This window comes from Ranitomeya imitator, chromosome 5, assembly GCF_032444005.1.
Source record: "Ranitomeya imitator isolate aRanImi1 chromosome 5, aRanImi1.pri, whole genome shotgun sequence".
Classification (NCBI taxonomy): Eukaryota; Metazoa; Chordata; class Amphibia; order Anura; family Dendrobatidae; genus Ranitomeya; species Ranitomeya imitator.
The window spans coordinates 407,320,716-407,336,343 of record NC_091286.1 but is presented as its reverse complement, the minus strand read 5'-3'; the positions used below and the strand labels follow the sequence as shown (position 1 = coordinate 407,336,343).

Here is a 15,628-nt window from a genome sequence, read left to right as displayed (position 1 = left end):
CTTGAGTACTAAGAGTATGTTTAATAAGAAGAAAATTACATGCACTTTGTAATTGTTTTAATTAAAGGCCATCTCATCAGGTTTTTGCTATGTAATCTAACAGCAGCATGATGTAGGGACAGAGACCCTGTTTCCAGCGATGAGTCACTTAGCTGACTGGTAGAGTCAGAGCAGCTCTCTCTACTGCAGATCTAGCAGAGCTCAGGTGTTGAGCTGTGTATACCCCTGCCGCACTCCTGGTTAGCAGCTCTCTCTGCATATATACTGACATACAAACTATGCAGATGCTATTTTTCGCTGATTTTCCTAAATGGTTGATGCAATTGAGTCAGTATAATGTTCACACCGTCAGCAGTAGAAATCAAAATGTGTTGGACAAACCTCCCAATGATAATAGTGAAAATGGTCACTGGTCGAACTTGCAGCATTACGAGGTCACATTTACTGAAATAAAAAGCTTTTCCAATCAAAAACGTCTTAACACGTTAACAAAGACCCGTTATTTGACATCACTTCACAATTTTTGCACCTATTGGACTTGTATTTGGATGGTTTCTGCCTGCATTTCCTTGCAGGATGTCAGAATAGCCTCCCAGAGCTGCTGCTTTTGTGTCCTGCCTCCCACCCTCAGAGCTGGGGCTGAGGTCAGGGGAGGATGGTGGCCACCCCATGAGTTGCTCTCCTTTTATGCCCGTAGGTATTCTCTGCAGCATGAGATGGTACATTGTCATGCATGACGATGATTTTGTTGTAAGCAGCAAAGAGAGGATATATACCGTAGTTAAAACCTAACTTTTAAACGTGAATGATTAAAAAATAAAACGCCCGATGAATAAATGTGCAGACAAAATGCAGGAACCATATGGGTCCACAACACTTCAGATAATACTAGGTGGTCAGTACAAACTTCAAGGATGGTTCGATCTCACCACTTGAAGGTCAATGAGCACCATCCAGATGATTCAGGGTAGGAGAATGGGAGCATGGGTACTGATACCCATAGTGCCCCGTGTAAGATCTCCCGTCCTGACAAGAACAGTACCCAAGTGTAATCATGTCCCTCAATACCTGCCCCTAATATATCCCTTCCATGGGAATGATTTTGCTATGGATGGCACAGTTCTTTTTGTACCATGGAAGAAAGTGGTCAGTTAGAAACTATGTACTTTTGTCAAGGTCATTTACACACCTTCAGGGACCCTAAAGGGGCCTATCAGCTCTCTCCCCATGATTCCGGTCAAAAACATGATTCTGCCACCTCTTTGCTGACATTGCAGCCTTGTTGGGGCATAGTAGATATCCATCAACCATCCACTACTCCATCCAACGGACCATATGGGTTGACCGACTCTCCTCAGTAAACAAGATGGTTTCAAAATAGTCTTCATGTATGTCTGGGCTCAATGCAACAGTCATTGCTTGTGAGCTTGGTTTTGGGGTGACTGAATAGTAGGTTTATGCCCAACTACAAGCTTCTAAGGATCCTACACCTTGAGGTTTGTGTGATTCCAGAGGCACCGGCAGCTTCAAATACCTGTTTGCTGCTTTGTAATGGTCTTTTAGCAGCTGCTCTCTGAATCTGATGAATTTATCTGCCAGAAACCTTCCTCATTATGCTTTTATCTGCACAAACCCATGCTGCTCTCAGATGAGGTAGCAAAAACCTGCTAACAAATTCCCTTTAAGTAGTTTTCATTGAAATGGACTCACCTGGCAAACTATCACAGGTGTTTGAGATTGATTACAGTGATTCAAAGAGGCCCCGAGACACAATATCATCCATGAGTTCATTTCAAATACAAAAAAATTACATATTTAATAACACAAATCCAATCTGCATAATTGAATGCAGTGTTTATTGACAGCTGCTAATTAGTGGTCGAGCTAGGAGGTACGAGGGCAGTTGTCTTGTAATGATAATCTCCTGTGCAGATTACACACTAATTGTATTGAAACAGCAAAACAGCTCAGAACATGACATTGCTGGAATCTGGCTTTCTTCCTCTAAATCATGCTACTCTCATATTACAGAGCACAAACCTACTGACAAATTCCCTATAAGGAACTTTAGAACAACCCTTAAAAAGTTACTAGCTTTGAATGTTCTTCATTAATAAAACAAATGTCAAATCAGATATAAATACTCAAAGTAAGAGCTCCCATAGATAAAAAGGTTGCACAATGTTATGTCAGGAGAGGGAATGGACAGTTCTTCATGAGTACTTTGGATCTGAGTTTCAATAGTGTGTCAGTTTTTACCATCAGTATTTTTTCACTGATAAAAAGAAAGCTACAAAGCTTGTCCTATCAATTCCAACGTTAATCACGGACAGCACACAAACTGCATACTAATGCCATCTGTGCTGTACTTTATTTTCACAGAGTTGAATGCTGCTTAAAAATGGACATGCTGGTGCGATTTTGTTTGTGGACGACTCGCAAAATATTGACATGTGAACAGCCCCATTATAGTTATGAAAAACACAAACACATTCGTTACTCACATAAGTCTGAATGAGGACTTAGAAACTATACAAACGTATCTGGTAATAACTTGTTTGTATCCACAATTGAATTATCAGGATTCTGATGAAGGGTGGACTCTAAAATCTAGATGTCTTATGTACAGATTTGCCACAGTGTTACTAGGGGTGGCTAGGGGGGTACAATCTGCAGCTTTTCTGCGGAAATTACACATCAAAATGTGTGTGCAGGACATGCAGATTTATCCGGTGCATACAATCTGTGCGATTCCAACCAGCTTCAGATCAGGATATTACAGGCACACACAGCCACCCACAGATGCAAGTGTTGGCCTGACCACAGGGTTATGGATCCAAACTGGCTGCTTCTCAGGCATCACTGAAGCTGTCCGTATGGGTCTTTAAACCAGCGATTGGACTTAACACACTACAACAATGTAGCTAGATCAGGACAGTTAGGGTAAGTGCACACGTCAGGATTTCTGGCAGAAATTTTCCTGACAAAAACCTGACATTTCTGCTAGAAATCTGCATGCCTTTTTTCGCGTTTTTTTTTGTGTGCGTTTTTGATGCGTTTTTTCCAAATGCATAGAATAGCGGGAAAAACTTGAAAAAAAACGCAAAATTAACCCCTATCTGACCTTGGACCGGATAGTACGTCCAAGGTCAGATCCCCTGCTTTGATGCAGGGCTCCGCGGTGAGCCCGCACCAAAGCCGGGACATGTCAGCTGTTTTGAACAGCTGACATTTGCCCGTAATAGGCGCGGGCAGAATCGCGATCTGCCCGCACCTATTAACTAGTTAAATGCCGCTGTCAAACGCAGACAGCGGCATTTAACTACCGCTTCCGGCCGGGCGGCCGGAAATGAGGTCATCGCCGACCCCCGTCACATGATCGGGGATCGGCGATGCGTCTCCATTGTAACCATAGAGGTCCTTGAGACCTCTATGGTTACTGATCACCGGTGGCTGTAAGCGCCACCCTGTGGTCGGCGCTCACAGCACACCTCCATTTCTGCTACATGGCAGCGATCAGCAGATCGCTGCTATGTAGCAGAGGCGATCGCGTTGTGCCTGCTTCTAGCCTCCCATGGAAGCTATTGAAGCATGGCAAAAGTAAAAAAAAAAAGTTGAAAAAAATGTTAAAAAAATAAAAAAAATATAAAAGTTTAAATCACCCCCCTATCGCCCCAATCAAAATAAATCAATAAAAAAAAAATCAAATCTACACATATTTGGTATCGTCGCGCTCAGAATCGCCCGATCTATCAATTAAAAAAAGCATTAACCTGATCGCTAAACAGCGTAGCGGGAAAAAAATTCGAAACACCAGAATTACGTTTTTTTGGTCGCTGCGACATTGCATTAAAATGCAATAACGGGCGATCAAAAGAACGTATCTGCACCAAAATGCTATCATTAAAAACGTCAGCTCAGCACGCAAAAAATAAGCCCTCAACCGACCCCAGATCACGAAAAATGGAGACGCTACGAGTATCGGAAAATGGCGCAAATTTTTTTTTTTTTTTTTTTTTTTTTAGCAAAGTTTGGAAAAAAATTTCACCACTTAGATAAAAAATAACCTAGTCATGTTAGGTGTCTACGAACTCGTAATGACCTGGAGAATCATAATGTCAAGTCAGTTTTAGCATTTAGTGAACCTAGCAAAAAAGCCAAGCAAAAAACAAGTGTGGGACTGCACTTTTTTTTGCAATTTCACCGCACTTGGAATTTTTTTCCCGTTTTCTAGTACACGACATGCTAAAACCAATGATGTCGTTCAAAAGTACATCTCATCCCGCAAAAAATAAGCCCTCACATGGCCAAATTGACGGAAAAATAAAAAAGTTATGGCTCTGGAAAGGAGGGGAGTGAAAAACGAACACGGAAAAATGAAAAATCACATGGTCATGAAGGGGTTAATGAACATGCTGCTTTTTTTTTTTTTACTGTGATGCGTTTTTTCATGGAAAAAAACGTATCATGTGCACAAAAATTGCAGAATGCATTCTAAATGATAGGATGCATATGTCTGCAGTTTCTAATGCGGTTTTATAGCGAAAAAAAAAACACGAAAAAACCTGAACGTGTGCACATACCCTAAGGCTATGTTACCCTGTGGCGTGTCTGCTGCTTTTTTAACTTCACAAAAAGCAGGTTTTGCTTAATTTTTGCTTTCTCTTGTGCATGTTGATAAAGTTTAGGGGCTCAAAAAAAAAGCCTGATTTAACAAGTTTTTGCAGCAAAAACGGATACCTGCGTTTTTGCTGCATTTTTGCACTTACCCATTGGTTCCTATGGGTGTAAAAAAAAAAAGCTGCAAATATGCTGAAATAAATGACTTGCTGCAGTTTTCAAAAACGCAAAAGTTTTCCAGCAGTGAGGGAGAAAAAATTTAAAAAAATAAAAAAAAAAGGGGGTGTGCAAGAGATTTCTCGAATCTCAGACTTTGCTGGCACTGTAAAACGCAGCTTAAAATGTGAAAATAGCCTAAAGGGGGAGTCACACATAACGATATTGTTAACTATATCGTTGCAACGACACGCTTTTGGTGACGTAGCAACGATCCCGCTAACGATCTCGTTATGTGTGACAGCGACCAACGATCAGGCCCCTGCTGGGAGATCCTTGGTCGTTGGGGAATGATCAGGACCATTTTTTGGTCGCTGATCACCCGCTGTCATCGCTGGATCGGCGTGTGTTCACTTGTAACCAGGGTAAATATCAGGTTACTAAGTGCAGGGCCGCGCTTAGTAACCTGATATTTACCCTGGTTACCATTGTAAAAGTTAAAAAAAAAAACAAAAAAAAAAAACAGTACATACTCACATTCTGATGTCTGTCACGTCCCCCGGCGTCCACAGGGTTAAAACTGCTTTCGGCAGGAGCACTGGTAATGTGTCAGCACCGGCCGTAAAGCAGAGCACAGCGGTGACGTCACCGCTGTTAATGCCGGCGCTGACACAGTCAGTGCAGGGAAGCTCTCGGCAGCAGCGTGTGCATTAGCAGCACTCTTGCCGAAAGCAGTTTTAACCCTGTGGACGCCGGCGGGGGACATGACAGACATCAGAATGTGAGTATGTAGTTTTTGGGGGGTTTTTTACTTTTACAATGGTAACCAGGGTAAATATCGAGTTACTAAGCGCGGCCCTGCACTTAGTAACCCGATGTTTACCCTGGTTACCCGGGGACTTCGGCATCGTTGAAGACAGTTTCAACGATGCCGAAGTTGTTCCCCTTATCGTTGGTCGCTGGAGAGAGTTGTCTGTGTGACAGCTCCCCAGCGACCACACAACGACTTACCATCGATCACGGTCAGGTCGTATCGCTGGTCGTGATCGTTGGTAAGTCGTTTAGTGTTAAAGCCAGCTATGGATGTTCCCTGCAGAAGGAACACAATGTAAAGTGATGTGATACATGAAAATCTTGGGACGCCTCAGCTATACGGTAATATATATGCCCATTGCTGGTAACTGGAATGAGGAAGATCTATGCAGATTTCTCCTCCTGAAAGTAGAGCAGCCCCCAGTACAAGCACCTGTCCTGCCTCAAAATTATGTCCAGAATGTCAGGAGGACGCCAGGAAAGCTCAGTGGGATCAATCCCACACACTGCAATGTATAAATGTTTGTGTTATAGAATCAGTACCAAATAAACACACCACGATCATGTGAAAATGTGGAATCTCACGCACGTTGCACATTCACTTTCCTCATAAAACTTAACACTCATTAAGGATTACATGGCGATTAGATGGTAATTGGGACCAGTAACAGGATAGCTAGACATAATACATTTCTAATGGAAAAAATGACGAGCAATGACATACAGATTCGTACTATAGGTGATGTGATCAGAAAAGACCTGTGGTCTCACCCATTAAAGAGAATCGGTCTACAGATTTTTCCCACATAAAATGTGAGGAGCATAATGTAGAGACAGAGACCCTGTTTCCAATGGTATGTCACTTATCTGGCTGCTTGTTGTAGTTTTTGATAAAATCACTATTTTATCAGCAGGAGATTATCACTAGACAACTAGTAAACCTACTTCCATGTAGTCATGAGCCCTTTCTAACCCATCCAACACTGATTGGCAGCTTTCTGCCTATGCATAGTGTACATAGAAAGCTGTCAATCATTGGTGTGGTTGAAGTTTACAGAACCCAGCTTTCAGAGAACTGGTAGATCTACAACAGATAAAACAGTGAGTTTACCAAAACTGCAGCATGCAGCTGGAATTGGGGTCTCTGCCCCTACATCATGCTGCTGTCGGACAGGGAAGCAAAAACTGTTGACCGCTCCCCTGTGAGGCTGCACACACGGCTTGTCTTTCTGATCTAATACTGGAGACACCGGGGTCCTTGGAGTTCTGCTAGGGTTAGTTTTTTGGGTGGGGAACTCAGGTTTTTATTGATACCATGCTGCTGTCTTTTGGCGACTGAAAACTGCAATTCTGGATTTTTTTTTCTCTTTATAGATTACCAATGAAGTTATTTATGGTTTGTTTGTTTTTTTTCTATTTTTTTTCTAGTGCCACTTAAGAGATTTCCATTTGCTGCCCAGGTTAAAAATTCATGCTCCCCATGACCACGGACGGGATAGTACGTCCAGCGCGATCGGCGGCGCTCACGGGAGGAGCGCCGCCGATCGCGGCCGGGTGTCAGCTGTTAATCGCAGCTGACATCCGGCACTATGTGCCAGGAGCGGTCACGGACCGCCCCCGGCACATTAACCCCTGGCACACCACGATCAAAGATGATCGCGATGTGCCGGCGGTATAGGGAAGCTTCCCGCAGGGAGGGGGCTCCCTGCGGGCTTCCCTGAGCCCCCCGCAGCAACGCGATGTGATCGCATTGCTGCGAGGGTCTCACCTCCCTCCCTGCTTCCTCCAGCCCCGGATCCAAGATGGCCGCGGATCCGGGTCCTGCAGGGAGGGAGGTGGCTTCACAGAGCCTGCTCAGAGCAGGCACTGTGAAGGCTGCAGCACTGCATGTCAGATCAGTGATCTGACAGAGTGCTGTGCACACTGTCAGATCACTGATCTGTGATGTCCCCCCCTGGGACAATGTAAAAAAGTAAAAAAAAATTTTTTCAAAATGTGTAAAAAAAAAAAATAAAAAAAATATTCCTAAATAATGAAAAAGAAAAAAAATATTATTCCCCTAAATACATTTCTTTATCTAAATTAAAAAAAAACAATAAAAGTACACATATTTAGTATCGCCGCGTCCGTAACGACCCGACCTATAAAACTGGCCCACTAGTTAACCCCTTCAGTAAACACCGTAAGGAAAAGAAAAAAAAAACGAGGCAAAAAACAACGCTTTATTATCATACCGCCGAACAAAAAGTGGAATAACACGCGATCAAAAAGACAGATATAAATAACCATGATACCGCTGAAAGCGTCATCTTGTCCCGCAAAAAACGAGCCGCCATACAGCATCATCAGCAAAAAAAAAAAAAAAGTTATAGTCCTGAGAATAAAACGATGCAAAAATAATTATTTTCTCTATAAAATAGTTTTTATCGTATAAAAGCGCCAAAACATAAAAAAATGATATAAATGAGGTATCGCTGTAATCGTACTGACCCGAAGAATAAAACTGCTTTATCAATTTTACCAAACGCGGAACGGTATAAACGCCTCCCCCAAAAGAAATTCATGAATAGCTGGTTTTTGGTCATTCTGCCTCGCAAAAATCGGAATAAAAAGCGATCAAAAAATGTAACGTGCCCGAAAATGTTACCAATAAAAACGTCAACTCGTCCTGCAAAAAAGAAGACCTCACATGACTCTGTGGACCAAAATATGGAAAAATTATAGCTCTCAAAATGTGGTAACGCAAAAAATATTTTTTGCAATAAAAAGCGTCTTTCAGTGTGTGACGGCTGTCAATCATAAAAATCCGCTAAAAAACCCGCTATAAAAGTAAATCAAACCCCCCTTCATCACCCCCTTAGTTAGGGAAAAATTAAAAAAATGTATTTATTTCCATTTTTCCATTAGGGTTAGGGTTAGGGCTAGGGTTAGGGCTAGGGTTAGGGTTAGGGCTAGGGCTAGGGCTAGGGTTAGGGCTAGGGTTAGGGCTAGGGTTAGGGCTAGGGTTAGGGCTAGGGTTAGGGCTAGGGTTAGGGCTAGGGTTAGGGCTAGGGTTAGGGCTAGGGTTAGGGCTGGGGCTAAAGTTAGGGTTAGGGCTATGGTTAGGGCTAGGGTTAGAGCTACAGTTTGGGTTGGGGCTAAAGTTAGGGTTGGGGCTAGGGTTAAGGCTACAGTTAGGGTTGGGGCTAAAGTTACAGTTAGGGTTTAGATTACATTTACAGTTGGGAATAGGGATGGGATTAGGGTTAGGTGTGTGTCAGGGTTAGAGGTGTGGTTAGGGTTACTGTTGGGATTAGGGTTAGGGGTGTGTTTGGGGGGTTTCCACTGTTTAGGCACATCAGGGGCTCTCCAAACGCGACATGGCGTCCGATCTCAATTCCAGCCAATTCTGCGTTGAAAAAGTAAAACAGTGCTCCTTCCCTTCCGAGCTCTCCCGTGTGCCCAAACAGGGGTTTACCCCAACATATGGGGTATCAGCGTACTCAGGACAAATAGCACAACAACTTTTGGGGTCCAATTTCTCCTGTTACCCTTGGGAAAATACAAAACTGGGGGCTAAAAAATAATTTTTGTGGGAAAAAAAAAGATTTTTTATTTTCACGGCTCTGCGTTATAAACTGTAGTGAAACACTTGGGGGTTCAAAGTTCTCACAACACATCTAGATAAGTTCCATGGGGGTCTAGTTTCCAATATGGGGTCACTTGTGGGGGGTTTCTACTGTTTAGGTACATTAGGGGTTCTGCAAACGCAATGTGACGCCTGCAGACCATTCCATCTAAGTCTGCATTCAAATGGCACTCCTTCCCTTCCGAACCCTCCCATGCGCCCAAACAGTGGTTCCCCCCACATATGGTGTATCATCGCACTCAGGACAAATTGGGCAACAAATTTTGGGGTCCGCTTTCTCCTGTTACCCTCGGGAAAATACAAAACTGGGGGCTAAAAAAAATAATTTTTGTGGGAAAAATTTTTTGTTTTATTTTTACGGCTCTGCATTATAAACTTCTGTGAAGCACTTGGTGGGTCAAAGTGCTCATCACACATCTAGATAAGTTCCTTAGGGGGTCTACTTTCCAAAATGGTGTCACTTGTGGGGGGTTTCAATGTTTAGGCACATCAGTGGCTCTCCAAACGCAACATGGCGTCCCATCTCAATTCCTGTCAATTTTGCATTGAAAAGTCAAACGGCGCTCCTTCCCTTCCGAGCTCTCCCATCCGCCCAAACAGTGGTTTACCCCCACATATGGGGTATCAGCGTACTCAGGACAAATTGTACAACAACTTTTGGGGTCCAATTTCTTCTCTTACCCTTGGGAAAATAAAAAATTGGGGGCGGAAAGTTAATTTTTGTGAAAAAATATGATTTTTTATTTTTACGGTTCTACATTATAAACTTCTGTGAAGCACTTGGTGGGTCAAAGTGCTCACCACACATCTAGATAAGTTCCTTAAGGGGTCTACTTTCCAAAATGGTGTCACTTGTGGGGGGTTTCAATGTTTAGGCACATCAGGGGCTCTCCAACCAAACATAGCGTCCCATCTTTCGCTTCCGAGCTCTGCCATGCGCCCAAACAGTGGTTTACCCCCACATGTGGGGTATTGTCGTGCTCAGGAGAAAATAGACCCCAAACATTGTTGTACAATTTGTCCTGTTACCCTTGGTAAAATTAAACAAATTGGAGCTGAATTAAATTTTTTGTGAAAAAAAGTTAAATGTTCATTTTTATTTAAACATTCAAAAAATTCCTGTGAAGCACCAGAAGGGTTAATAAACTTCTTGAATATGGTTTTGAGCACCTTGAGGGGTGTAGTTTTTAGAATGGTGTCACACTTGAGTATTTTCTATCATATAGACCCTTCAAAATGACTTCAAATGAGATGTGGTCCCTAAAATAAAATGGTGTTGTAGAAATGAGAAATTGCTGGTCAACTTTTAACCCTTATAACTCCCTAACTAAAAAGAAATTTTGGTTCCAAAATTGTGCTGATGTAAAGTAGACATGTGGGAAATGTTACTTATTAAGTATTTTGTGTGACATATCTCTGTGATTTAATTGCATAAAAATTCAAAGTTGGAAAATTGCGAAATTTTCAAAATTTTCGCCATATTTCCGTTTTTTTCACAAATAAACGCAGGTAATATCAAAGAAATTTTACCACTGTCATGAAGTACAATATGTCACGAGAAAACAATGTCAGAATCACTGGGATCCGTTGAAGCGTTCCAGAGTTATAACCTCACAAAGGGACAGTGGTCAGAATTGTAAAAATTGGCCCGGTCATTAACGTGCAAACCACCCTTGGGGGTAAAGGGGATAATATAGCCCCTTCATAGTATATAATGCAGCCCCTCCACAGAATATAATGTAGCCCTCTCGGCGTATAATGCAACCCCCACATAGAATATACTGTAGCCCCTCCCCTCATAATATAATGTAGCCCCTTGAGAGCATGCAGCCCCCCACAGAATATAATGTAGCTCCCTCAAAATATAACGCAGCCCCCCTCAAAGGGTATAACACAGCCCCCTCATAAGGTATAATGCAGTCCCCACATAGGGTAAAATGCAGCCCCCCTCATAGGGTATAATGCAGCCCACCCACCTCCATCATTGTTATCCCCCTCCACCCCATCACTGTCATCATCACATCCATCATTGCTTTCTCCCCCACCATTACCCATTCCACTACCTTCATCATTGCCTCCTCCCTCCCCACCATCATTGTCCTTTCCACCACTAACATCATTCCCTTCTCAACCACCACACCATTTGTTTCTCCCCCACCACTCCCATCATTGTCCCCTCTATCTCCACCATCATTGCCTCCCCACCACCATCATTGTCCTTTCCACCATGACCATCATTGCATTTCCCCCACCACTCCATCTTTGCTTCCTCCCCATCACCCCATTGTCCTTTCGACCACCACTGCCTTCACCCCCACCACCCACATCATTGACCTCTCCAATACACACAGCACAACTCACACACACAGCACCACACCACAACACTTACACACGTAGCACCACTCACCTCTCTGCACGTTTCCCACAGACGAAGCACATCCCAGCAACATGTTCGTTGCCGGCAGCTTTCTCGGTTATACTTACAATGTATGGGCTCCTTCCAGGTCCTGACTACAGCCCATACATTCTAGCTGTCTCCCGGAAATGACCTCATACTTAAAACAGCCCATACATTCTAGCCTCAGCCTGCGGCTAATACTGCCCACTATTAAAGTAAAATGAATATTCACTCCGCTCCATGCCCGTGGGGAAGCGTGAATATTCTTTTGTCTTTAGCAGCGGGGACAGGCTCCTGCCTCCAGCTGCTGCTCGGTTGGCACTGGGCGGGCCCCCCTGACTCACGGGCCCCATAGCAGCTGAGTGTGCCGCTATTACCGACATGCCACACTGGCTGGGGGCCCCTGGAGCAGCAGGGGCCCTAGGCAGATGCCAGCAGGTGTAAGTGCCTGGGCCCACCAGAGAATCCTCTTGTTCTCCGGTGGCCAGTCCGATCCTGCTGTAAGCCCAATTAAGGACACCTGTAAAGCGCTGTTGAACATATTAATCTTTCTCCCCGAAGATACCACACCTGACTTATTGCCTTGCCTAACATACTGCTCTCTTTGTGGCCTCTTCTTATTCCCTGAGCAGTAAATGAGGTATTTATGTAAGAAAATGATTTACGGACGTTTTATCTCCGGCTCATCTATCACCAACAATATCCCAGCCCTTTTTTGGATGCAACAACCCTGTTGGAGCATTTGGAAGGCACAGATGTTTAGTTCCTTAAAACATCACATAGGTGCATTTACTTAAAAGAATGATTCATTATGCCTTCATGTATTCTGCCCAAAACGCAAGTGCTCACAAAAACTAGGCTTCACCTTTTGCACAACATGTCAGCTACAATAAATGCTTTATGAGAAAAATCTTTGGATTTTTCTTTTCTAACCCAATATAAAACTGGTATCGCTGTAATCGCACCGACCCAAAGAATAAAGTCTCCATATCACTTATACCGCACAAGGAACACCGTAAAAAATAAATATAAACAATTCTTCATCTACTGTTCGTTTTTTCATTCTGTTTCCCAAAGATTACAGCAAGGCTCGGCGCACATTTATCCTGTCCACTATGCTGAGCGCTCACACCGTTTACGTGTAAATCTCTGAAATACGTGATTCAGACAGAACACCCGGCAGAAGATTCCCTATAATGAGGCAGATGGAGGATCTGTGAATGCCATCTGACCTGTGATCCAGTGGTGTCCGTTTTTTTTTTTTGGATTAAATAAAAGTTCTATCGGCCACAGTTTTGTGCACTTTTGAAAAGGACACTGCTGAACAGAGGCCAGATGGAGTCAAGAGTAAATCTGCTGCCTCATTAGAGTAAATGGATCCCTTGGGGGTTTCATCTGTCACGTCACTCAGAGATTTAGATGGAAACCCCAAAGTGAGTGCTCAGCGTAGAGCGTTGGATAAATGTGATCCCAAACGTTGTAAAATTTTCCCAACACCAGGGTTGGGAATAGGGAAAAGTTTGTGGGGTATTTTGGAGAAAATACTGTTATGTTCTGAAAACTTTAATAAAAAAATATCTGATTTAAAGAAAAAAAAATTTTCCCAACAAAATCTTCCACTCTATCCACAAAAAAAAAAAACAAGCCCCCACTCAGATATGTCATCTGTTAATGGAAATATAGAGGACTTCCACGTTACTGGTAGCACAAAGGCTCTGGAAAAGCAAAATGGCTCCTCACCCCCAAAAGAAATTCAGCAAATTCTCCACTCCAAAATCCAAATACCCCCTCCCTTCTGAGCCCCAGTGTGCCTAAACAACATTTAGTGTCCACGTTTGGCATTTCTGTAGTGATGAGAGCCCGCCTAATTTGCAGGTTCTGGTCTCCAGAAGCATGAGCTGGGGATAATGTACTGGTGACTGCAACGTACTGGTCACTACAACGGCAGTTTGCAATTTTCACTCAGGAACATCCACTGCTGCTTGTTTCTGGAAAACACCCATGGAGTCAAAATAGTCATTACACCTGTAGTTAAATTCCCAAAGTGTTATAATTTCCAAAATGTGGTCACTTGATGGGGGATTCTGCTTTTCTATCACTTAGGGGCTCTTCATATGGAAACCGCAAACTAGTATAGGAAAATCTGTGCTACAGGAGCCAAATTATTATTATTATTATTATTATATAGCACCATTAATTCCATGGTGCTGTACATGAGACGGGGTTACATCAAAATACAAATATCACCTACAGTAAACAAAACTAACAATGACAGACTGGTACAGAGGGGAGAGGACCCTGCCCTTGCGGGCTCACATTCTACAGGATTAAGGGGAAGGAGACAGTAGGTTGAGAGTTGCAGTAGCTCCAATGGTGTTGAGGTGGCCGTGTGGTTATTACAGGCTGTAAGCTTTCTTGAAGAGATGGGTTTTCAGGTTCCATTTGAAGGATCCAAATGTGGTGGATAACCGGAGGTGCTGGGGCACTGAATTCCAGAGGATGGGTGATATTCGGGAGAAGTCTTGGAGGCAATTGGGTGAGGAGCGAATAAGCGTGGAGGAGATCTTGGGAGGACCGGAGATTACGTGAAGGAAGATATTGAGAGCAGATGGCGCTCTGTCCCTCCCGAATCTCTCCGTAAGGCAAAGTAGTTCTATACAGCCACATATGAGGTATTTGTACATTCAGCAGAAATTGTGGGACATTTTTCCCCATTTTCTAGTGTGAAAATGTAAAACTTGGGGCTAACACACAGTCTTGGTGGTAAAAACGTAAATTATTTTTTCTTCACTGCCCAATGGTATAGAAGTCTGCGACACACGTGCTGTCAATATAATCACTGCACCCCTAGATAAATTCATTGAGAGGTTTAATTGGTAAAATGGGGTCACTTATGCGGGGGTTCTACAGTTCTGGCACCTCAGGGGTTCTGCCAATGTAACATGGCACCCTCAAACAAGTGCAGCAAAATCTGCACTGTAATATGGTGCTACTTCCCTTCTGAGCTTTGCACTGTACCACAAAAGTAGTTTTCAACCACATATAGGGTATCAGTGAACTTAGGAGAAATTGCACAACACATTTTGGGGTCCATTTTCTACTGTTACCCTTGCAAAAATACAAAATTAGTAGCAAAAAAAGTTTTTTGTGGGAAAAATGTGATTTTTTTTTTTTTATTTCCACGGCTCTACGTTATAAACTTCTGTGAAGCACCTGGGGGTTCAAGGTGCTCAACACACATAGATAAGGTCCATAAGGAGTCTAGTTTCCAAAATGGGGTCACTTGTGGGGGGTTTCCACTGTTTAGGCACATCAAAGGCTCTCCAAACTAGTCATGGCGTCCGCTAATTATTCCATCAAATTTTGCATTCAAAAAGCAATATGACACTCCTTCCCATGTGCCCAAACAGTAGTATTCCCCCACATATGGGGTATCGGCACACTCAGGAGAAATTGCACAACAAATTGCATGGAACAATTTATCCTGTTATCCTTATGTAAATGAAAAATATGGGGCTAAAAAAGAGTTGGGAAAAATGTGATTTTTTTTTTATTTCCAGAGAGAGAGAGAAAAAAAAAAAGTTAGATTTCCCATTGACTTTGCATTGGGTTTCGTGTTTCGGTCGATCCCCGACTTTTCGCCATAATCGGCCGATTTCACTCAACTCGACTTTTGAGATAGTCGGGTTTCGCGAAACCCGACTCGACCCTAAAAAAGTAAAAGTCGCTCAACCCTAGTGCTCAATACACATCTAGATAAGTTCCATAAGGGGTCTAGTTTCCAAAATGGTGTCACTTGTTGGGGGTTTCCACTGTTTAGGCACATCAGAGGCTCCCCAAACATGACATGGCATCCGCTAATTACTCCATCAAATTTTGCATTCAAATAGTCAAATGACACGCCTTTTCTTCTGAACCCTGCCGTGCGCCCAAACAGATTTCCCCCACATATGGGGTATCGGCATGATCAGGAGAAATTCCACAACAAAATGTATGGTCCATTTTCTCCTGGT

At 43.1% G+C, this 15,628-nt stretch overlaps 1 protein-coding gene across 1 annotated transcript in view; it reads right to left on the bottom strand.

Annotated features, from left to right (window-relative positions):
* The window catches only part of PSMD1 (proteasome 26S subunit, non-ATPase 1), a 115,614-nt gene that overhangs the window by 41,357 nt on the left and 58,629 nt on the right, over positions 1-15,628 (bottom strand). The gene's annotated exons all lie outside the window — the stretch shown is intronic.